This window comes from Nuphar pumila, chromosome 1 (assembly GCF_984573655.1).
Source record: "Nuphar pumila chromosome 1, dmNupPumi1.hap1.1, whole genome shotgun sequence".
Classification (NCBI taxonomy): domain Eukaryota; kingdom Viridiplantae; phylum Streptophyta; class Magnoliopsida; order Nymphaeales; family Nymphaeaceae; genus Nuphar; species Nuphar pumila.
This window is the reverse complement of record NC_143249.1, coordinates 17,678,317-17,702,224: the sequence shown is the minus strand read 5'-3', so window position 1 is coordinate 17,702,224 and position 23,908 is coordinate 17,678,317. Positions and strand designations below refer to the sequence as shown.

General features: G+C 39.6%; 1 pseudogene across 1 annotated transcript; it reads left to right on the top strand.

The window, feature by feature from the left end:
• The first annotated feature begins 8,872 nt into the window (after positions 1-8,872).
• LOC149848181 (scarecrow-like protein 21 pseudogene) lies at positions 8,873-21,358 on the top strand (annotated as a pseudogene). The gene is made up of 2 exons (XR_016432645.1): positions 8,873-9,008; positions 19,116-21,358. The product of XR_016432645.1 is annotated as a scarecrow-like protein 21 pseudogene (transcript).
• The last annotated feature ends 2,550 nt before the right edge of the window (positions 21,359-23,908 follow it).

Sequence of the window (23,908 nt, the reverse complement as noted above, 5' to 3'; positions counted from 1 at the left end):
TTACAAAAAATACATAAATTTCAGTCTTTTACTTATGAAAACAATATCATCATAGATTACATCATCAGTCCTTACTTAGATACAACCTTAGATTCAGATTGCACAAAATTCAGATTCATATTCCATTCAAGCGGGGTCGGCTACATTTCCCTCTTTCTAAATCAATATACCATGATAACAAAACACTGCATGCCTCCAACTACTTGTTTATAAACCACAAACAGTATGAAAGGGAACTAACAATGTAACCAAATACACATGATCACCCAAAAAGAATGTTTGATCACCATTGCCTTGCATTTGTGTTTCCAAACAATCACAGGACCGGAAAACAAAAACATGACAAAAAATATAATATCCATTTTTCATATTTTTATATCTTTTCTTGTTTTTTCAAAGAGAATTGTCATACCTGTTCAAAATCCATTCCCTACATTAGAGCCCCTAAAATCATACTTAAAGGGACAAAAAGAACAAAATGAGAATCATCAAAATAAACCCACCGTGAAGCATTCACAGCCGATGGTGTCAATCTCGGAGTGCACCATCTTTCATAGCCATGTCTCGCGGCAAACCAGGCAACTCACTAGCTTCCTCTTTCATGCCCTCTTCATAGTCAGAATACATCTGCCCATTTGCATCACCGCCATCATCGTTAACAGGTATCGGAGACTGCCTCTGCATGCCACCATCATCGCTCACAGTAACCGGAGAATGCCTCTCCATGCCATTATCAGCACGAGGGGCTAAAAAGCCTCATCATAAGAGAATCTCCGATTGTGCTGTGGTGACATGCGATTTGCTGGTGGGCTGTTCCTCCTAGCTGCAGGGGAGCAGCCACTGGCCGGCCAGTGAACAGAGAGAGAGAGAGCCAGCCAGTGAACAAACAGAGAAAGTGATGCAGGAACAGAACATAAGACCCGGGACCACAAGGATCCATTTTTAGATGTTCTGAATATTTTTAGCATTTAGATCATTTTTACCTATCTAGGTCCTCTGTGTTTAAGATAAGTTTTTATCTTTTAGAGAGTTATCAATTTATGAAGTATATTAGGATTAAATTCTTCACCTATAAATATAGGAAAGATCCAGGATTAGATACAGTTTAAGTTGATATGAGAATTCTCAGTTGCTTTTCTTGTTTAAAAGTTTCAGTTATTTCAATTTTCAATTATTCTTTGCAAATTTTTTTATTAAGGTAACATAGTTTTATCATAAATTGATTCCCTCTCAATTTACATAAAAAAGGGGAGAGAGAAAGAACACAAAGAGAGAAGGAGAAACCCTTTTTTTTTAAAGCTTATATTTTTACTAGTGCACTTTAATTGTTCATAAGAAAAACCATTTCTATTGTCGCTAAGCAAAATAACGCCAGTGAAAAAAGAGATTTTTAGCATGAGAGACGGAGCCCGCAAAAAAAATGATTTTTTTAAATGCCGAATTACTGGTGTACTTTTTATGTGCACGGGAAAGAACTCTTTTTATTGATGCACTATAGTGTAGTTTTTTTCTTGCATCATAAAAAATTACTTTTACTGGGACACTTTTTGTGTTGGGCTAGAAAAAGTGACACACTATATCTAGCGCCAGTATAACCAACATTTTTACTTGTGCTAGGTAAAATAGCAATAGTGAAAATGTTTTTTTACTTGCCTACCAAGAGGGATAAAATATTCAAGTTTTTCATTAAATCAATTCAATTCAAAGCATATTTTCTAATAAATAAGTAGTGATAAACACATTTACAGGTTTAGAATACCTACAGCTAGGGTTGCACAACAAGCCAAGCTCAGCTCGAGCTCGACTTGACTAAGCTTAGCTCGAGCTTGTCCATGAAGATATATGAGCCAAGCTTGAGCATAAGACCATGCTCAACTTAGTTAAGCGAGCCAAGCTTGAACATAAGACCGGGCTCGACTTAGATAAGTGAGCCGAGCTTGATCAAGTTGCCAAAATTGATTAAGTTCGAAAAGCTCGGTTAGTTAATATGTATATATTTGTTTGTCATATGGTACTAAATGTGTTTTTACCTTAATGGGCAGGGTGAATGCCTTTTTATCAAAACGTGATGGGTTTGAATCCTATGTTTACTAAAGTTGTTTTATTTTTAATAATCCAGTTGTGTAAATCTCGCCGCCGACCAAGGGTGTTTTATTTTTGGCAATCCAGCTGTAAGGTTCATATATATATATATATATATATATATATATATATATATATATATATATATATATATATATATATATATATATATATATATATTTCCATGTCATTTAAATCAGAAAAAGTATGGGCTACCCTAGGTCAGGCTTTATATCTACCTTTTTAGTTGAAAAATGTAAACCAACATTTTTTTTTGGAAGTCAGTCAAGCTTGGCTCGGCTCGAGGGGCTGAGCCAATCCTGGACAATGTTGTTCAAGCTCGCCTCCGAGCTTGAGCCGAGTTCGTGCAGTGTTATTTCTGTCTGAGCGGCTTGAACTACCCAAGCTAGGCTCGTGTGCACCCTTACCTACAGCTAGTGTTTCAAGGGTCTTAAAGAGGGACCTAACAAAAAGGGTCTTAACAACCGCATTATGGGCTTTTAATTTTTTAAGCTCTTAAAAATCCTTTTTTCACATGACAATCACATGACCCAACACCTGCTATTATTAAACAAAATATAGAGATCACATGTATAGGGTTGGACCAGGGTCGGGGCAGGGGACATGGTCTCCACCCCCGCCCCATCTCAAAAATTTGCCCTTCATCCTTGATCCATCCCCGTCTCAAAATAACTGCCCCCATTCCCATCCCCGTTCTCGTTCTCGTTCCCGTCCCCGTCTCAAACTAACTTTATTTCTATTTTAAGAGGATTAAGAAAATAAGGAGAGAAAGGGTTTACGAATATATATATATATATATATATAAAGATTTTATAATATATAAGGGTATATTAATAATTTTATTAACGTAGATTGGGAACAAGGATGGGTGGGGGCAAGAGTAAGTCTGTCCTTGCCTTCATACCTATACAAGTTTTGATTTTCACCTTCATCCACGGTTCATTCCCCATTTTATGTCCTTTATCCCTGATCCAAACATAGTGAGTTTTTTGTCGTCGCTAATTGATAGGTAATAGCAGGCACATAAATATCTCGCCGTTATTAGCATCATCAATAATGTTGAGTTGGATGTCCCCTAGAATGCCTTCTCCCTGCACACATCTCGATGTTAAAGACACATATATATAATGGCAATATTTTCTAACCGTTAGATATTGCCCTTAAAATAATTTAACGATCAGAATATCTCGTTGTTATATATAGATCAATAACTATGAGATCCGGCTCTTACCATTATAGGTTTTTACCTTATAATGGTGACTGTTATGTCATCGTTATAGAGTGATTTTTATTAAAAAGGTTCGATGAGAGCATGATCATAATCTTTCATTATTGATGCATATATTTTAACAGAATGTGCGACCTTTTGCTCAATGTATCATAATGGTATTGATATTAGATTTAACTGTCGGGATTGACATGATGATAGACCCAACACGAAAAGGACACTCAGTTTGTCTATATTCTCACATGACATTCACGTGAAATCTGAGGGCAATTTTATCAGCTGTACATTCATGTTCGAAATGTGTGAGAGCTCATCAGTATGTTATAGTCAACTGCGTTGAATTTGAACCATATCTAAAGAAACACAAGCAGATAATCTACGGCTTGTGCAACAATATTCATGAAGTTACAATACAACATGACCAGGAGTTCATAAGTTGATTTCTATGCCTTTTTAAAATTACGCATCTCGCAAGAGGACCTAAGCACGAATCACATTCCTATCAAACTTGTGATATGAATGAAATCAAGTTTCATACATAGTCCCGAGGTCAAGATTGTAGTTCTCATAATATTGAGATAATGGTTACGTGTGCAAGCGATGTAAGGAAGGTCAATAGATGCGAGATATGTCGCTGCTATTGACCTGCATCTTTATAGTGTCCGAACACCCTATCTTCGACATCAACTCCCTTAAGCTAAATGAGATGCTGATGGCTTGGCTCGCCAACTATAACCGATCACAAGATTAATAAGGAGGTTTGTCTAATTGATCATCAGATCAAATTAAATTAAAAACAGCACGTTCAACATTGTTTCTGGTCTTATTGATCATGAGACCAATAAGGTTTGCTTTTCATTCTCTATCTCTCGCATCTTTTTTATAGGTAACAACGACCACCATTATGGTTCTTATCTACCATAACGGGCTGCGAGGTGCCACATCGTCCTTGGTCCTGCTTTGTCAAAGGAGCGGCAAAGTGCCAAGTGACATGGCTATCGTGACACTAGCCAATCACATGACAGCATCGCATGGGTCCCACAACTACACAGTGCAGGCCCCGTATGAAATGCTGTCATGTGATTGCATGTCTCAAATAGCCATGGCACTTAGCCCTGGATCCCTACTCCCCTGCCCACCAAAAGATAGTTACACATTGGCTTCGACCTTACAGCAAGAGGCACACCTAAGTGTGCAGCCCTTGTGGTTTTAAGATCTCCTACATTTATAAGCAAATATAAAACATCATATTACACAAAATATGGGTTCTTTAGACCTACAGTTACAGTTTGAAGCTAGGCAAACATCACATTACACAAAATATGGTTTGTTTGGACCTGGCTGTCAGACATCAAAAGGCCATTTAAGACAACATTTCAGTTAAAAAACTAGTCTTTGAAACATCAAAAGGCCCTGTGGGTTCCGAGGGAGGTTTAGGTGCAATGTGATTGCACACTTTTGACATGCTACTGCACCTGATCACCCTCCATCTTTGAGATACAGTTTATCAGCTGTGGGGCTCAAGAAATGATGAAGAGTGAACAGGTGCATGCAGCAGCACACTAAAGGACACACCAACATGACTGGATCACATAATTTTGAATATATATAAATATAAAGAATAGTAATTGTTATCGTGGTAAGGAACTCCTTTGTGGGAACTTAGGCAGGCTGTTTTGACCAAATCTGACCTCATGAATGTCTTCATTATGTCAAAATAGTAGGAATATATGGATCATAGTTTTTCAACCTAAACATGTGTTTTTTGTGGTTTGACAATTTGGTATATTGTAAGCTGTTGATTGTTCATCTCTCGGATATACATCAGAAAAATATGATTCAAAATTCAATTTCAATTAAACTCAGTATGCAGATAACATTTGAAGGGTCAGATCTGAAAAAAAATTGAAAAATAAAAATAAACATTTTTTTTCACCAAGGGGTTCCTAAATGAAATATGTTAAATGATAGGTGCTAAATAGGGTTTTCAGTTTTTTTTTTCTTTTTTATTTTTAAATTCTGACTTTACAGATGTGATCTATGTACTTGAATTTATAGGGATCAGCTCTTTAAGCATTTGATTTCCCTGGGTCAAGCTAGTGGTGGGCATCCGGCTGGACCGTACCAATTAGAACTTGGTCCGCCAAGCTTTAAGTGGAGGCCCAGCCCATTTACTAACAGGCCGGGCTTTGGCCCGGTTCTTAACAGGCACGGGTTTGAAGAGCAGCCCATGACCCAACTCAATGGGCCAATGTAAAGCCGTCCCCGATCTGGCCGAGCGCAGCCCAAACCCAACTAATTAAGTAAATAATAAATAATTAACAAGTTTCCATGTACGGCTATACCCAACTAATTATCTTTTTAGTTTTCATAAAATTAATCCAACTAATTAGGTAAATAATAATAGTTGTCAAATAACTATGCAATTAATTAAAAGTTTATATTATTACAAATTATTAAATAGTTCATGTCCATTGGGCTGACCCGGACACCTGGCTCATGTATATAACCGACCGGGCTTCGACATGGTACCTAACGGACCCAAGCCTAAAACCTTTACCCAAACCCGGCCCATGGCGGGCCAGGTCGGGTTGGCCCATCGAACCAGTTGCCACCCCTAGGTCGATCTAAGACTCCACGTTGCCAACCAAACGACAGGCAAAAAGAGAAAAAGAGAAGGATAAGGAAGATTAATAATGCAATATTGCATTATTCAGCAAAGCGTGACAATAATTGCCGCATGCTAGATCGTGAGAGTGACATCCATGGGAGGTCTGCTCTTGAATCTTGCAAGTCATGAGAAGGTCGTCGCAAACATAGTTCAAAATATCATGAAAAGATGTGACATTATAACCGCCATTTAAACAGATAAAATACTGCGATATTATTTGTTTGTGTAAAAACAAAAGCATAGTTTTCCTCATATTTTACCAATTCTATAAACTATTCAATGGGAATATGATACTTTTTATTTTATTTTTTGTTATTTAATTTTTACTTCTTAGAAATATAGATTGCTTAAGGTTATTATTTACCAATAAAAACATAAAAAATGAAAATTTTCAATTCCCTTAGTTCAGAATCCAGATTTACTGATTCTTGAGGGAGTTGCCGGCTGCTCAAATGTGACACTCTTATGATCTTCTAAAAATCATCAATGGGTTCGGTGGTTCATTGCTGCACTTGACAGCCTTTGTGTTGCTTCGTGGCGTTCTTTCTTGCATACTTGGTCTTGCAGACCTAACCTAGTGAGGCTATGTGCTTGCTTCTTTCTTTTTGTGCTTTAAAAGGCAAGCTGGGGTTAGGCAGACCCCCACCAGTTATTATTCAAAATACCATTGGGTTTTGAACCTGCAACGTCCCACTATGTGCTTGCTCCTTTGGTTGCTTGCTTTCTTATGTAAACGATAAAGATAATAAGATCACTTTGAGGGATCCTTTCTTAAAAAAAGGCACAAAGATAGATCTAGCAAGCAAAAGACCTGTTACACGGTTCCTTTGTTATGTTTCTTTTTTGTAGGCCACCACACTCTGAAAGAAAAAGGAAAAAGTTTATTCCTTGGAATGCTATTGGAATTTGCCAATTTGAAAGTGCAATTGGCATTAAGAGGCATAGTGACAAACGTTTTTATAGGCAAAATCTCGTTTTTCAAAAACTCGTGAGAATTTGTTTTTTTTTTTCATAAATCTCATGTTTTTTCAGCAAAATCTCAGCAATAAAAAATAAAAAATAGTTTTTATAAGAAAATATTAATAAAACTTATTTAAAAATAAAAATACATGATTTTTTTCAATATAAATATCCGTTTAAAACATAAATATCATGTTTAAATCACAGTATTTATGTTTTTTTTTTCATAAATCTCACGATATTTTGAAAATCTAGTGAGAAATTGCTGTTTTTAAACTTTCAGGCCATTTATCGCAATATTATCTCGAGAATTTCATAAATCTCATGATATTTTGAAAATCTCGTGAGAAATTGCTGTTTTAATTAAACTTTCAGGCAATTTATCGAGATATTATCTCACAAATTTCATAAATCTCACGATATTTGTCACTATGGGTAGAGTGCACTCCAATAAAAAATGAGAAAAAAATTAAAAGGCTGTTCTGAGACTTTAAATATGGGCTGTTTGCCTTGAAGAGAATAAGGGCAGCATTAGCATACCCCAATTCAGGGTTATATTATAATGTACACCCGCTATTGATAGCTTTACATAGTGCTTATTATTATTATTTTTGGTAAGCAAGCTGGGGTTAGGCGGATCCCTACCAGAACAACAGCCACCCCATGTGGCAGAGGGATTCGATCCTGGGCCTTCAGCTTGACACAAGACCCCGCGTAGCACGTGGGATACCACCTCGTTGGTTACATAGTGATTATTATTTTTCTCTAAAATCGCATTTTAGCATTAATGATATTAAACCGCAAATATACTCATAATTCGATTGAGGTAGTTAAACCAAAAAGCACTAACAAAGGTGTTTTAGTCAAATAATAAAAACAGTAAGGGTATTTGAGAAATTTGGGGAAGAAAAGAAGGGACCGTCATATTGAGATCTCGGTAGAATATGTATATCAAATTTATGGTAAACTTATAAGCATAAAATAATGAAAGAAACAAAAGTATGCACGTGGAAGTCATCCAAATCAAACATAAAAAAAAACTGAAAGCGTGTGGGTCAACTGGGCTCCTGGTTGACGTTGATACTCCCTTTGGTCTTAGTTTAGGGTTGATGCACACAGATTTGATAGCCCTGGTTGCCAAAGTACCATTATCTTATCACCTACCACCCAATACTCGCATTGCAAAACTAAATATATGAACTCAATTTTTGTTTCCTTCATAATTTTCTTCCATACTTTTAGGCCCTACGTTAGGACAATGTACAATTTGATTTGGAAGTCATGTTATGTGCCATATTAACCGTAGTCCTATTTAGGTGCTTTTTTTTTTTTGAAAGGCAAGCTGGGGTTAAGCAGACACCTACCAGTTCTACAACGATACCATTAGGATTTGAACCTGCAACGGTCCAACACAAGGTGACGTGCACTAGCTGCTCTTACCAGACAAGCAATGGGGATAATCCCTTGAGATTCGAACCTGGGATCCCTGAATTATGAGTCGCCACTTATGATTCGAAGGGGAGAGCAAACTGATTTGGAAGCTGTGAGCCAATGAGATTTGAACCTAGACCACCTGCCTGGCGGCCAAGGCCCCATCCACTACGTCAAACCCCTTTGAGGCCGAAGTGTGGGAATATGAAATACCCATTTTTCTGTTTCCGTGATTTTGACATTTGAGTAATTGAATGGTAGACTTGAAATGGTATAAAAAACATATGGGTATTTTGGCAAGCATGCCAAAACCAGGGGTTGAAGTCTCGTAGAGATGGTTGGTTGTGGACTTTTGTAGTTTCCTGCTGTCTGGCTGCCCCACAGTTGAATTGCCCAAATTCCCAGTGCATTAAATGTGTTACTGGCCTCTGGTAAGGCAGTTTGCATCTTCCCCACTCGGTTTCTGTCCTTAAACTAAAGCCCACCCTTTGGTTTCAGTGGTCAGTGATTGTTCTCTTTTTAAGTCCCCCCACATGGTTGATTCAATGATTCACTGAGCACCAACATTCATTACTGTTTTCTCTACCTCACAATTCAGTTCTTCTTGTCCCCAAGGTCTGCAAACATGATCTTTTCTCTTTCCCCTTGCTCAATTTTGCATTCTTTGGTCTTGTAGCTTATAGTTGTATGCATACATGACACGCGTCTGTGTGGAAGCTGTGTTTGGTGAGTGTGTTAAATTTATGTAGTTCTTTATAGGTGATGTTTGATTCATATGCAGTGGAATTCATGATAGATATATAACATATCTAATGAGAACTCTGAGTTTGGACAGCTTTTTGCTCCATTCCTTGGAACCATGTTTGCTAATTTGTTCTATTTTACCTGTGTACTAGTCAATATTTGGTAGGAGAGATGGAGCTTCAGGGATGTTTGCTACCATTCCTTTCTTGCTTTATGCCTCCAAATATGAGTGATCTTTTGGCCTTCGTCGTAACAGAAAAATCGCCTGTCTTGAGAGAGGCTTTTTTCTTGAAAAACTCTGTCATGGCTCTCCTTTACCATTTCTTTCTCATTTCCATGATTGCAAATTTATCGTGTTTTTGCTTTGTCTTTACATCCTTCTTTATGTCCCTCTTCAAATTCTTCTGTTTTGAATATTACTGTTTTATCAAATAGCCCACTTCCATTTTACCTCAACTCTTATAAATCAAAATTTTGATATTTTTCAGCATTGAACTTTTGTACTTATTGGCCACTATCGCTACATATAACACTTAATATTCTGTTTGTTAGTTTGTTGATTCTTGAAGGCAATATGTGTGTGTGTGTCACATGTTGATGGATGTTTTTTATTGGTTTTCTTTGTGCAGTATATCCATGTATTGAAGTCTTTTCTTTTCACATGCAGATTGATGAAATTAGCTATTTGTTAATTGTAACTAAATCTGGTAGGTGCTTGCAAAGCTGTTCTGCTGTATCGGTTGGAATTTTCATTTGGTAAAGAATATCATAAGAAAGTATGCTCCACAATTTTAAGGTTTCAATTCCCTTTGCCATCATTGCTGATGGTAATAACACTGCCTTAGCTTTATTCAGAGATTGGTTAGCATTGGAGATTTCAGATGTGTTGTTGAGGGATCTTATGCAATAATTCATAAGGTCTAGATCAGCTATTCAAGAAATAATATATTGATGTCTTTTGGATCAAGCATCTGAGTCACAGTTTCTTGGTTATAGACACCATATTCCTATTAGATTGCGCTTTTAATTTATCCTCATGTACTTTATTTGTCCAAGGTGAAAATCTGCAAGTGCTTGTCATCATGGAGGTCAGTAATTGTTTATGAAATTCAAGGAACCCTAAGAGATAACAGAACATACATCCAGCATTCCAAGTTAGTGAAAACGTAAATCAAAGAGTGTAGTCCTCCGAAGTAAATTACCAAATATTGATTCTTTTTCTAGGATGTGTGTGCATGGATCATGTAAGGAATTGTTTGAAGTCTTCAAACATTTGCACATTGAACAACTTGCATTTATGCGTCCTGCACTTAATTCACCAAGTGGTCTTAACCAATGCTCTGGTTTGCCAATTATGTAGTATAAGCAGAATTGACCTATATAGAAAACATGCTCCAGAATGAAATAGTTTCTAGTGTAAGTTAAGAAGAATATGGAAAAATGCTTTCTGTGGTAGGTTCGTTGGATGCCATGCAATTAGTTATTAAGCAGGAAGGAAAAAACAACACTTGAAGATGTCTTAAACAAAGATTTACATGTAAATCATGTTTCCGCTTTTTGGAGTGCTAATGATGCCTCCTTTGGGGTCCTTGGTTCTGAAGAGCAAGCAAGAAGGTTTTGGTGTAGGCTGCCTATTCATTTTAGGAGCTTATATGAAAAAGTATAAAAGAGGCAAAGGGCCTATTTGCCTATCTTCCGTTGCTTATGTGAAGCTGTGCTGATATTGCACTTGCATGTCATAATAAGCCCTTTTCATTTTACTAAGAGCGAATAGTGCTGCACCTATCTACCTGCTTGACAGATTGCTGTGAGTTGTGTCTCATCATAGTTCTCTAATAGAAAGATCATTCTGAAGATGGTGCCTGTCACTGTTTATGATTCTTATAGGCAGACTGGGATCAAACTGGATTATGATCTGATATCAATCTTGTGACCTTTATGATTGAGCTAAAAGATGTCGATTGTGTCACAAAGCAACTAATTGGCCATATTCTTGTTTGTCCCTGTGATGATAAATTTACATGACCATGATGAATGAAAAAAAAATCAAGCTACTGGTTGTAACAGTGAACGGACACACATTGAACAACAGATGAATATTTACAACAGGGAGCCCGAGGATTCTGAACATTTTATTGCTGTTGCCTCTGAGTAACTTATTGTAGTTGTAATGGTCCATAATGATCTTCCATACCCTTTCATTGGGTGATTGAGCAGTTGGGATCAGTGGCTTCTGTAAGTGGATCACCATGTAATGAGGCTGAATTGGCTTCACTTATCACGTAACAGTAGCACAATGTGGCAGCTTGCTATTTATGGACCATTTTTTGCTTTGTCTGGTTATCAGAATTAGAACTACTATAAATTTCCTCTATTACACAGATTTATTTGGAAGTATCAACTGTTTTATGTGGATGACAAAAAAGAGATGCAAGATAGTACTGAATCCTTGGTATGGTTGCAACCAGTGTTGTAAGTATCGTACCGTATCGTACGATATATATCGTTACTTTTGGCTTTTGTAATACGACACACACTTGTATTGCAATACGAGTTTGTATCGCAAGGTTGTCTGTATCGTTACTTTTGGGGTTTACGATACGTTATGTATCATACAGGGTGTATCATACGATGCACCTTCGGTGCATTTTAAAAAGGTCAAAAATTATTTTTTTTCATTTTGGGTTTTAAATACCTTTTGAGGGCCAACTTCTCCATTTGTCTATAGGCCATTAGAAGTACATTTTTCACCCAAAGAAGTGGATTAAGATAAAAAAATGCATTTCCACTATTTTTTCACTCAAGAAAATTGGTTAAGGTAAAAAAATCTTTATTATGAGTAAAATTACAAAGCTACTCTCTAAAAAAAATTTGCCTAAAAAATTAATGATTTATATCAAGGTAGAAATCTCCACACTCCAACAAAGATGGCATCAGATGATCCAGTTTAGCAATGGGACACTCAAGTAATGAGTGAAAAACGATTGAAAATCTAGTGCAACTATTGTCATAATATTTTTGTTTATGTAGTATGAATGTATGAGTCTTGTGGCATGTTCTTAATTGAAAGATATTTAATATTTTGCATTATTCTTATTAGATAGTTGATGTTTGATGATGTCCTATGCAACTCATAGAGACATAAATGCTTCGTATGTGATTTTATGGTTGTATTTTGTGCAATTCATTATTATTTGATGTGATATGATTTTTTTTTACTACTTTTTTTTTCTTGATTTTTTGGATTTTTTTTAAAAAATTTATTAAAAATTTATGATACGATACGATACAGTGTTACTATTGGCCCGACTGATACGGGTGACAATACACTACTTACAACCTTGGTGTATCGTACTCGTATCAGGTGTATCATACGATGCACCCATGTATCATGCCTTATCGTACGATATAAGGTATATCGTATGACACACCTTCTGTCACGGGCCTATTTCTTCAACAGGCCAGTGCTGCGCGACGATCCTTCCTTACCATCGCAAGCCTATCCGGCCGCTCGCCGCTGCGAAAGCTTTGAGTATAGAGAGTGCAAGAGAGCGAAAGAGAAGAGAGAGAGAAATTGCAATCACTTAAAGGTAATCATAACAAGTGTGAACAAAGAAAGCTCAACACATTTACATTCATTCACTATTTTGCCCCTAGGCTCATTAAAGTTCAGATCTACGGGCTAACCCTTCAGGGTATTGATCAACTTGAACCAAAGTACAAGGGTGGCCCGGAGAAAGTTACAAGTAACTCAACAATTACATCATGACTCAACCAAAGCAAAATAGATTCTAGACACTACTGTACAAAGTAGGTCATAAGGGAACATGCTCCCCCCTTCAAATCATGCACTGCCCTCAGGGCCATCTGTTTCATGGTAAGCCCTGACTTTATCTGGATAGCGACTCTTCATCCGGAATGTTGGCTCCCATGTCGGTTCCGCTGTCTCCTCCCACTGCACAAAATACTTTCGCCCAAGTAGTTGACTTTGTGATGAAGGATCTTGCTGAGACGCTTCTCGGCTCGTGTTGCCGGGGCCCTCTGTAGGATAGGAGCGCATTGTGGCACGCTACGTTCTGGATCCCTCTCGTCTGCATAAAACGGTTTTAGGTTGCACACGTGAAACACCGGGTGCACCTTGAAGTCCGGGGGCAGGTCTAACTTGTACGCCAGCTTGCCCACTCTCTTAGTGATGGTGAATGGTCCCTCATACTTCTTGATCATTTCGCGGTACCGTCCACGGAAGATGCTTGTGCGATCAGGATAAAACTTCACCAACACTTGGTCCCCAACTCGGAACTCAGTAGGGCGACGACACTTGTCCACCCACTTTTTTATTCTCTTAGCCACCTTGTGTAGAAACGCCTTCGCTAGCTCGGTCTGCTTGTGTCAGTCTTGAACAAACTGATAGGCAAAGGATGGCCTTCCCTTCTCCTGTGCGGCTAGAGTATACGGAGTCAGCGGTTGCTGCCCCGTGGCTATCTCGAACGGGCTGTGGCCAGAAGACTCACTCTTCTGAAGATTGTAGCAGAATTGGGCCACGTCCAGGGGCTTCACCTAGTCTTTCTGATTGGCACTAACAAAGTGCCTGAGATACTGCTCCAACAGTCCGTTGATGTGCTCTGTCTGCCTATCCGTTTGTGGGTGGAAACTTGTTGAAAATAGCAGATCAGAGTCGAGTAGCTGAAACACTTCACACCAGAATTTGCTTGTGAACCGAGCATCACGATCACTCACAATGATTCTTGGTACACCCCAGTGCTTCACAACATGCTTTATAAATTTCTCAACAGTCTTGTTTGCGGGGCACTCCTTCAAAGCTGGGATGAAGGTGACATATTTAGAGAGACAATCCACCACCACCAGGATGAAGCTGAAGCCATCTACCTTCTACAGACTAACAATGAAGTCCATGAAAATGCTTTTTCAAGGACGTTCTGGAATAGGTAGAGGCTCAAGGAGGCCGACAGTCTTCTGGTTGGTCCCCTTGTCTTGCTGGCAGACGAGGCATGTTCGCACATGCCCCTCCACATCGTCTCTCATCTGCGGTCAATAGTAACCGCGCTCAAGAAGTACTAAGGTCCGCTCCTGACCTGGATGACCGACCCATAGTGTATCATGACACTCCTTAAGTAATTCGCGGTGAAGGATTCCCCATTGCAGCACGAAGACACGCCCCCCTTTTATCACGAGGAGGCCGTCTCGTAGCCAAAATCGTCGAGTCTTTCTCGCTTGCTCAAGAGAGACAAGGTGTTGCGCCGTTGTGTCTTGTTGCATACCTTCGCGGATGCGGTCCAGTAGCGCACCCTCCAAGTGAACTTCGGAAGGCTTCGCACGCGCAACCGCCAGTTCCGCCTTTCGACTAAGGGCGTTAGCAACAACATTAGTCTTCCCCACCTTATACTCCAATGCGAAATTGAACTCAGCCAAAAACATTTCCCATCGAGCTTGCTTGGGCGTCAACTTCTTCTGCGTTTGAAAATAGCTTGTGGCGACATTGTCTGTCTTGACAACGAACTGGGCACCCAAAAGGTAGTGCCGCCATGTTCTGAGGCAGTGCACGATGGCCGTCATCTCACTCTCGTACACAGTATAACGCCTCTTAGCATCCTTTAACTTCCGACTCTCGTAAGCAATCGAATGTCCTTCCTATATGATAACTTCCCCAATGGCGAAGTCCGAAGCATCTGTATGGACTTCAAAGGGTCTTGTGTGGTCCGGCAATCGCAGCACAGGTTCCCTCACCAAGGCTTTCTTCAAGCCATCGAAGGCATCTTGGCAAGCTCCTATCCAGAGCCATACCCGATTCTTCTTCAGCAAATCCGTGAGGGGCACAATAATAAGGGAGTAGCCTTTGATGAACCGCCGATAGTAGTTTGCCAAACCAAGGAATGACCGCAACTCTATTACTTTGGTTGGCGGACTCTATTCCTGAATGGCTCTTATCTTCTACCCGTCTATTCGCAGCAAACCACTCATCACAATGTGGCCAAGGAAGCTGATCTCCTCCTATCCAAAGAGACACTTTTCTCTCTTGATATAAAGGTCATTCTCCTTCAGCACCTAAAACACTGCTCGCAAGTGCCCAACATGATCCTCCATGCTGCTGCTGTAGATCATGATGTCATTAAGATAAACTACCACAAACTTGTCTAAGGGTAAAAAATCTTATTCATCAATGTCGTGAATGTGGCCGGAGCATTCGTCAACCCGAATAACATCTCCAGAAATTCATAGGCACCATAGCGAGTGACATAAGTTGTCTTTGGCTCATCACCATCTACAATACTCACCTGCCAGTAACCCGATCACAATCCAGCTTCGAAAAGACTCGGGCACTGCTTAACTGATCGAGCAAGTCTGCTAACAGAGGCAACAAATACTTGTTCTTCACCGTGACTTTGTTCAATGCACGATAATCTATACATAGCCGTTTGGAGCCGTCATGTTTCACCTGAAAGAGCACAGGGTCGCCAAAGGGTGCTTTTGAGAGATGAATGATGTCTGCTTCTAACGTCTCGTCCAGCTGCCTGCGCAGCTCCTTTGATTTCGTCGATCCCATGTGAGAAGGGACCATGGCAGGGGGCTTTGCTCCCGGAGTCAACTCAATCCTGTGGTTGACCTCGCTTCTTGGCAGCAGACGCTTCGGCAGTTTCGGGGGCATAACTTCTTAAAACTCCGCCAACAGTGGGGCAAGGGTCGGTGGCACTGTTGCTTCAACCTTCCCTTCTTCAGTGCGCACAACAACTAAGAATGTCTGCTCTCTCCACTTGACACCATTCTTCAGTTGCATTATAAATAACACTGAAGTCTTTCCTCCAAGAGTGAGGCACTGTACCGTATGCGATGAGTTCGACCCCATGATAGTCAATGAGTTTATTTTCGACAGCATCATTACATTCTGGCTTCGAAGAAACTCCATACCCAAAATCATCCAAAAATCGTCCAGGAAAACCACCAAGAGGTTGGCTTTGCCAGCCCAACTCCCAATTCGGATAGCCACATCTCTTGCTTCTTCAAGGATAGGCTTGGCCACAAAGTTCACTGTCTTAATGGTCTACTGCTTTGGTTCGGGCTTCAAGCCCAACCGCTCTGCCTCTTCCTGCGAGACGAAGTTATTGTGGCCTCGGAGTCTACCATTGTCATAGTAGACTTTCCATTCATAATAACTTCCAAGTACATAAGTTCTTTGCTGACTGGTATGCTTTTCACTGCACAACTTCTGACCGTATTTATGGTCTGCATGACCCCTATCCTGGGCTGTACGACCTCGGTATCACTACTCTCTGCTTGTGCCGCGTTGGCTTGTCCATCGTCCTTCACGAGGTGCTTAGGACATTGCCTTGTGATATGCTTATCGCCACAGAACCAACAAGTCACAACCCGCCCTTTATTGTCGTTGTTGTACTTCTTGAAATTCTGCTTCTTGCCGAAGTGGTGTTGGGTCGACGCCTCACCCTTGTTGTCGCGCCGATCCTCTTTCTTGCCTCCATGGTCCAACTTCTTCTCGACCTTAATCGATGGAGTGAAGGTCTTGTGCTAAGTATCCACTAAGCGCTCGGCCATCACATATGCATCTTCCAAAGTCTCAGGATTGTTCCTTTCCACTTCGGACTGTGCCCACGGCTGTAGTCCCACAATAAACCAGTTGGGTCTGTCTTTATCTGGCATATTGGGTACGTCTAATATGAGCTTCTGGAACGTTCTGATGTAATCTATCAAGGCTCCAGTGTATTTCAATTCCGACACCATCCGATATGCTTGACGTTGTACATTCCGCGACATAAAGTAATTTCGTAGCTCAGTTTTATGGCTTCAAAAGTATCAATGACACAATGCCCTCTTTCTATGTCGCTACGTTTCCTTCTCTACCAGGCTATAACATCTCCGTCAAGCAGAGTTGCTGCGGCCTTCACCCTGAGGTCCTCGGCATGTACATTCTGAATATCCAGACAGTCTTTCATCTGGAACAAAAAATTCTCAATAGCCTTGCTGTCTCTAGAACCATTGAACTTTGCTGGCCTCGACACATTTATCTTCGATGGCCTATCGCCATTTTCGCCATTTAGGGTCACTGTCTGCTGCAACATGCAGTTCTTCAACTGAAGCTCCCCTACTTCAGTCTGCAGGACGATTATTGTCGTAGTCAACGATGTAACTTGCCCCATCAGCAAGTTCACCTACTCTCGCATGCTTGTTACCTCGTCGTCCAGTCCTCCGAACGACTCCAATGCACGTGAAATTGCTTCATCATGCGAAGTCATATCAGTCACCAGTCTATTGACAGTCTTGGTCATTTGCTTTTGGCCCTGAGGTGAACCCATCTCCTCGGTCTCGGTGACTGCCTTACCTTTGGTGCTACGCAAGTTGTATTGGGGCACCACGATGTCTTGCTCACAAATCGCGGCTTGTCGGCGCGTCTCTCGACACCGACTCCGGAGTTCCTTCCTCAACTCGAGAATGGGCTCTGGTACCACTTGTCACAAGCCTATTTCTTCAACAGGTCAGTGCGGCGTGACAGTCCTTCTTTACTGCAGCAAGCCTATCCGGTCGCTCGCTTGCCATTGCGGAAGCTTTGAGTATAAAGAGTGCAAGAGAGCGAAAGAGAAGAGAGGGAGAGAAATTACATTCACTTGAAGGTAATCACAACGAGTGTGAACAAAGAAAGCTCAACGTATTTACATTCATTCACTATTTTACTCGCAGGCTCATTACAGTTCAGATCTATGGGCTAACCCTTCAGGGTATTGATCAACCTGAACCAAAGTACAAGGGTGGCCGAGAGAAAGTTACAAGTAACTCAACATTTACATAATGACTTAACCAAAGCAAAACAAACTCTAGATACAACTGTACAAAGCAGGTCATAAGGGAATACCTTCAGCGCACTTTAAAAAGGCCGAAAGTTATTTTTTTATTTTGGGCTTTAAATACTTTTTGAGGGCCAACTTATCCATTTGTCTAGAAGCCATTAGAAGTGTATTTTCACCATTTTTTCACTCAAAGAAGTAGGTTAAGGTAAAAAAAATGTATTTTCACTATTTTTCACTCAAGAAAATATTAAGGTAAAAAATCTTTATTATGAATAAAATTACAAAGTTACTCTAAAAAATTTTCGCAAAAATTAAAGTTTTTTATCAAGATAGAAATCAGGCTCCACACTCCAACAAAGATGACATAAGATGATCTGACATGACAATGGGGCACTCAAGTAATAAGTGAAAACCAATTGAAAATTGAGTGCAACTATTATCTTGTGCAGCTCATAGAGACATAAATGTTTTAATATTATTTTTGTTTATATAATATGAAAGTACGAGTCTTGTGGTATGTTCTTAATTGCAAGATATTTAATATTTTGCATTGTTCTTGTGAGATAGTTGATGTTTGATGATGTCTTATGCAGCTCATAGAGACATAAATGTTTTATATGTGATTTTATTGTTGTATTTTGTGTAATTCATCATTGTTTCATGTGATATAATTTTTTTTTTAAAATTTTTGCTATTTTTTTCTGTGTTTCTTCTTGATTTTCTTGGATTTTTTAAAAAAATGTATTAAAAATTAGGATATTTTATGATATGATGCGATACTATACAATATGATACCATACAATCTTAATTTGGGCCCAACCGATATGGGTAACAATCCTTGGTTACAACCAGTATGCTGGCTTTAAATGGATATCAAGAACCAAAAGTGAAGAGTAATTATGATGATCTGGAATTCTCGGAACTCCTTCCATTATTGATCACCTCATTTTGGGGTCAATAATAAATTAATGCTTTCTATGCCTACTCTAGAAATACCGCGTGAATAGTTTCAAATTTATGAACTGTTTATAGTTCTGTTACATGTGAAACAACTATCCTGTTGGGATTTTTTAAATACTATGATTCTACTGATGTGCATGCTGCTAGTATCTTTCTCCACTTTTAACATTTCAATTGTTCCTCACAAGGTTGTTTGTCATGGCAGATAATTATGATGATGCAAACCGGTGTTAAACATGTGAAAAGGCAACTTCTGATGAAAGCTATGAGCTCAGAACCTGTTGCTGTTTCTAATCACGAGTATTCTTGTGGCTACAGGGTCAATCACTGATATTCCATTTGGACTTGTCTATTAAGGTCATACACAGTACTCCTAAAGAAGGGTGCACATATTTTCTGGATCTTTTGAGCAACAAATTTCAACCCAAATATGAATTTTCAGTGGACATCAGAGAATAGTATCAGTGGCATGAATGCCCAGTACTTCATGGTCTCTGGTGAAGACTACCTGACTAATTATTCACCGATCCAGCCTTCTGTGATACACGGATGTTCACAGGGTCATTATCAGCATGCTGTTTTGTCTATGGAAGACGCCATTTCATATTACATGCATCAAGGTTCTACTGGTCCACAGTGCTCGGATGAGTTTCAAGGAGGGAATTTTCCCACTTCCATGTCTCAAGTGCAATACTGCACTCTTGAGTCTTCATCATGTGCTGCAGGACAATCTCTTTACAGTTCTCCATCCATGAACAGTTTTTCATTGAGTGGGAGCCCTGTTTCACAACAGGATTCTGGGCATGTCCTACATCATTCCCCTGATAACACCTATGGTTCTATCGTGGGCTATTCTTGCTTAACAGAAGAGGAAAATGATTTGAATCTCAAACTAAGAGATTTAGAAAGAGCAATGCTTCGGCCTGGTTTAGAGTACGAAGACGAGTCTGGAAGTGCCATGCATAGCCATGCAATGTTTGGACCGGAGACATGGAAACAAATGTTGGAGGTTCTAAAGGGTGGTGTAAAGGAGGTCTTAATTGCATGTGCAGAAGCTGTTGCCAATGACAATCTGATGTTAGCAGAATGGTTCATGAACAAATTAAAGCAGATGGTATCAGTTTCAGGTGAACCAATTCAGCGATTAGGCGCTTACATGTTGGAAGGATTAATAGCGAGTTTGGCATCATCAGGCAGTACCATCTACAAATCTCTAAGATGCATGGAGCCAACAAGATCTGACCTCCTCACTTATATGCATACCATATATGAAATATGTCCCTACTTCAAATTTGGATATTTGTGTGCAAATGGTGCTATAGCCGAAGCAATAAAAGGTGAAGATAGGATCCACATCATTGATTTCCAGATTGCACAGGGCAGCCAGTGGATTACTTTGATTCATGCTCTTGCTGCAAGGCCAGGTGGGCCACCACATGTACGCATCACGGGTATTGATGATGCATTATCAGCATATGCCAGAGGTGGAGGATTGCAATTAGTTGGGCAGAGACTGTTGAGGATTGCGGAGTCATGCAATGTGCCATTCGAGTTCAATGCTGCAGCCATGTCTGGATGTGATGTTGAAGTGGACATGCTCAAGGTTCATCCAGATGAAGCATTAGCTGTGAACTTCCCGTTCCAACTTCATCACATGCCAGATGAGAGTGTAAGCACAATCAATCACAGAGACATGCTTCTGCGCTTGGTTAAAAGTTTATCCCCAAAGGTGGTTACTCTGGTAGAACAAGAATGTAACACCAACACTGCACCCTTCTTTCCCAGATTCATGGAGACTCTGAGTTACTACACTGCCATATTCGAATCAATCGATGTGACTCTACCTAGGGATGACAAGAAGCGTATTAGTGTTGAGCAGCACTGTTTGGCACGTGACATAGTGAACATAATTGCTTGTGAGGGTGCTGAGAGAGTAGAAAGACACGAGCTTCTTGATAAGTGGAGGTCACGCTTCATGATGGCCGGTTTTAGGCCTTACCCTTTGAGTTCTTTGGTTAATTCCACCATCAAAACTTTATTGCAGAGTTACTGTGAGTACTATACACTTGAAGAAAGAGACGCCACATTGTATCTTGGCTGGAAGAATAGAACCTTAGTCACCTCTTGTGCCTGGAGGTAAAATGCAGATGCACTTTCATGATCACTATTGTACCTTGTCAACTTGTAATTGTTCTCCTTTAGTTGGTCAGTTAGAAATTCCATACCCTGTAACTTTCCTAGGAAGTTTTGTTCTGTTTTTACATAATCCATCAGCTGAGCTAGTTTCAAGCTAAGAAATAGACCGACATCTTGGTTTCACTTAGAGATCCTTAAGCATTGTTGGGAATTAATGTAGGTTGTATTCTAATATATGCAGCATAAACTCCTGTATAAAGATCTGAACTTTCATATTTAGTGATTTGTGCATGCTTGCCTCCTTTTCGTGTACGATATGTCCCTATATTTGGTACAGGTCATCTTAGCATTGCATGCATGAGTATTGTAAAGAAAGAAAGGTTGTCTTGATATCACGAGAGTGATTGTTGTGATCAATTATTGCCTTGTTGTAAGTTGCCTATCACATTTCACATGGTATCAGAGCAAGATACCAAAAGCTTCATCTTGATCTTCTGCTGCTACATCATGCACTGTTACTCCTTTCAATGATTGCTGAACATGAGAAGGAAGTCACACCTCTTTTTTGTTCTTTTCACTATTTATCTTATTGTTAGAGGACTTTGTGCTGCTGCACATCCGAGATCCAGAGATATATTGTTCCGCTAGATGATATGACGGCGATCAGAATTATTCTCCATTTCTGTGAGTCTATTTCTGCTTCTTCTCTTGATCAGACCAATGATCAGCTTATGTTTGCATCCCCAACAGCAAGGGCAAGCTTTGTGCTTGACTGGTGTGATTGTTGTCCTTGGTCATCATTTCAGAGGTAAGCATCTATGGCCGATCAAAATCAAAACTAGAGACAGAATGTTGATTCTGTTTTTGATGTCTCAAACCCATTCTATTTGCATCACTCAGACAGTCCGGGTGTTGTTCTTGTGTGGGGACAACTACGTAACTTGGAGTCGCGCCTTGGTGATGGCTTTAAGTGCGAAAAACAAATTAGGATTTATTGGTGGGACCATATCCCCTCCTGAGCCTACTGCGCCTGAATTTGCTAAGTCGCAACGATGTAACCACATGATTTTATCTTAACTCAATTTCTTGTGAATTGGCCAACAATGTTATATATGCCTCCACAACTCTTGAGGTTTGTATTGACCTCAAAGAGCAATTTATTCAGAGCCATGCTCCAAGAAATTTTGAGATTCAAAGTGTCATTTCTAGATTACAACAAAAATCCATGGCTCTTGTTACTTCACTACTCTGAAAGGATATTGGGATGAATTATCTTCATATTCTCCTATGCCCGCCTGTGTATGTGGAGCCTTGAAGGTTGTTGCTGAACAACAACAAAGAAAAAAAAATCATTCAATTTTTTATGGGACTGAATGACTCATATAATGTTGTTAGAGGACAAATTCTGCTGATGGATCCCCTACCGACCATTGGAAAAGAATATTCATTAGTATTTCAGTAGCAGTAGTGTGAGGCTTGTATTAATTATGCCTCCTTAGATCGTGTTGCCCTTGTTAGTACTTGGGTTCCTTCTCAAGATGGACAAGGAACCAAGTCCATTGTCATTCGACGCTCACGACCAACTTGTTCTTATTGCAATGGGGTTGGTCATACTAAAGAAAAATACAACAATTTGCACAACTATCCTCTAGGACACAAATTTTATAAACCTAATCAAGGGACATTCGTTGTCAATGCTGCTGAAGTGGGGATGACTCCTACAGGTAATGCATCAAGTGTTAGCCTTACTCGAGACAAGTACAATCAGCTCATGACACTCGTAAAAAACAACTCCTTTGTGGCCTTAGTGAATTTTACAAGTCTGTCTTGCTTCAATTCTTTTCTTTATTCCTCTTGGGCCACTGATTCTGGTGCAAGTGAGCATATTGCTTCTTCCTCAAAATTATGTTTTGATGTATCTCAAAATAATTTGTGTATTTCAGTTAAACTTCTAAATGGTTCATCTATTCAAACTCAAGATTAAGGGTCAGCCAAGATCTCTGATAAAATCATTTTAAAAGATGTTTTATGCATACCTTCCTTCAAGTTCAATCTTTTGTCAGTCAGTAAACTGACAAAGTCTCTAAACTATTTTGTTAGTTTTTTTTCTAACTCATGTGTCATTTAGGACCTTGCATTGGGGATGAAGATTGGAGCGGTTGAGGAGCGAGATGGGCTATGTATCTTTCATTATGAGCCCTCTTCACCATCATCCATGATTTCTTCTTCACCTTCAACTCATGTCATCCCTCATTTGACATGTGGCACCGGAGATTGGGACATCCATCTACATATCATATGAAACTTTTTTCTGCATATAATTCTAGCATTACTTTGAATGATACTTGTCATTGTGAGATTTGTCCTCAAGCTAAACAAGTTTGCTTGCCTTTTGGTACTAGTTCTATTTCAACTACTACTGCTTTTGAATGAATTCATGTTGTCATTTAGGGTGCTTACTCACAACCCTCCTTGTTGGGAGCCCATTACTACTTTATGAGCATTGTAGATGATTTTACCATATGCCCTTGGGCATACTTAATGAGATAAGTATGAAGCAAAAAGTTTTTTTCAATTCTTTTTGCACATGGTCCAAACTCAATATCAAACTCAAGTCAAGAATCTGAGATCTGATAATGGGATTGAGTTTTTTCTCATGAAATGCAAAGATTTCTACTCGATCATGGGATTGTGCATCAGCATAGTTGTGTTGCAACACCCCAGAAAAATGAGGTCATTGAGCACAAACATCGGCAACTTTTGGAGGTTGCTAGGGCCTTAATGTTTCAAGCCAACTTACCATATAAGTTTTGGGGGAATGTGTGTTGTCTGCAGCTTATCTGTTAAATGTACCTCAACTTG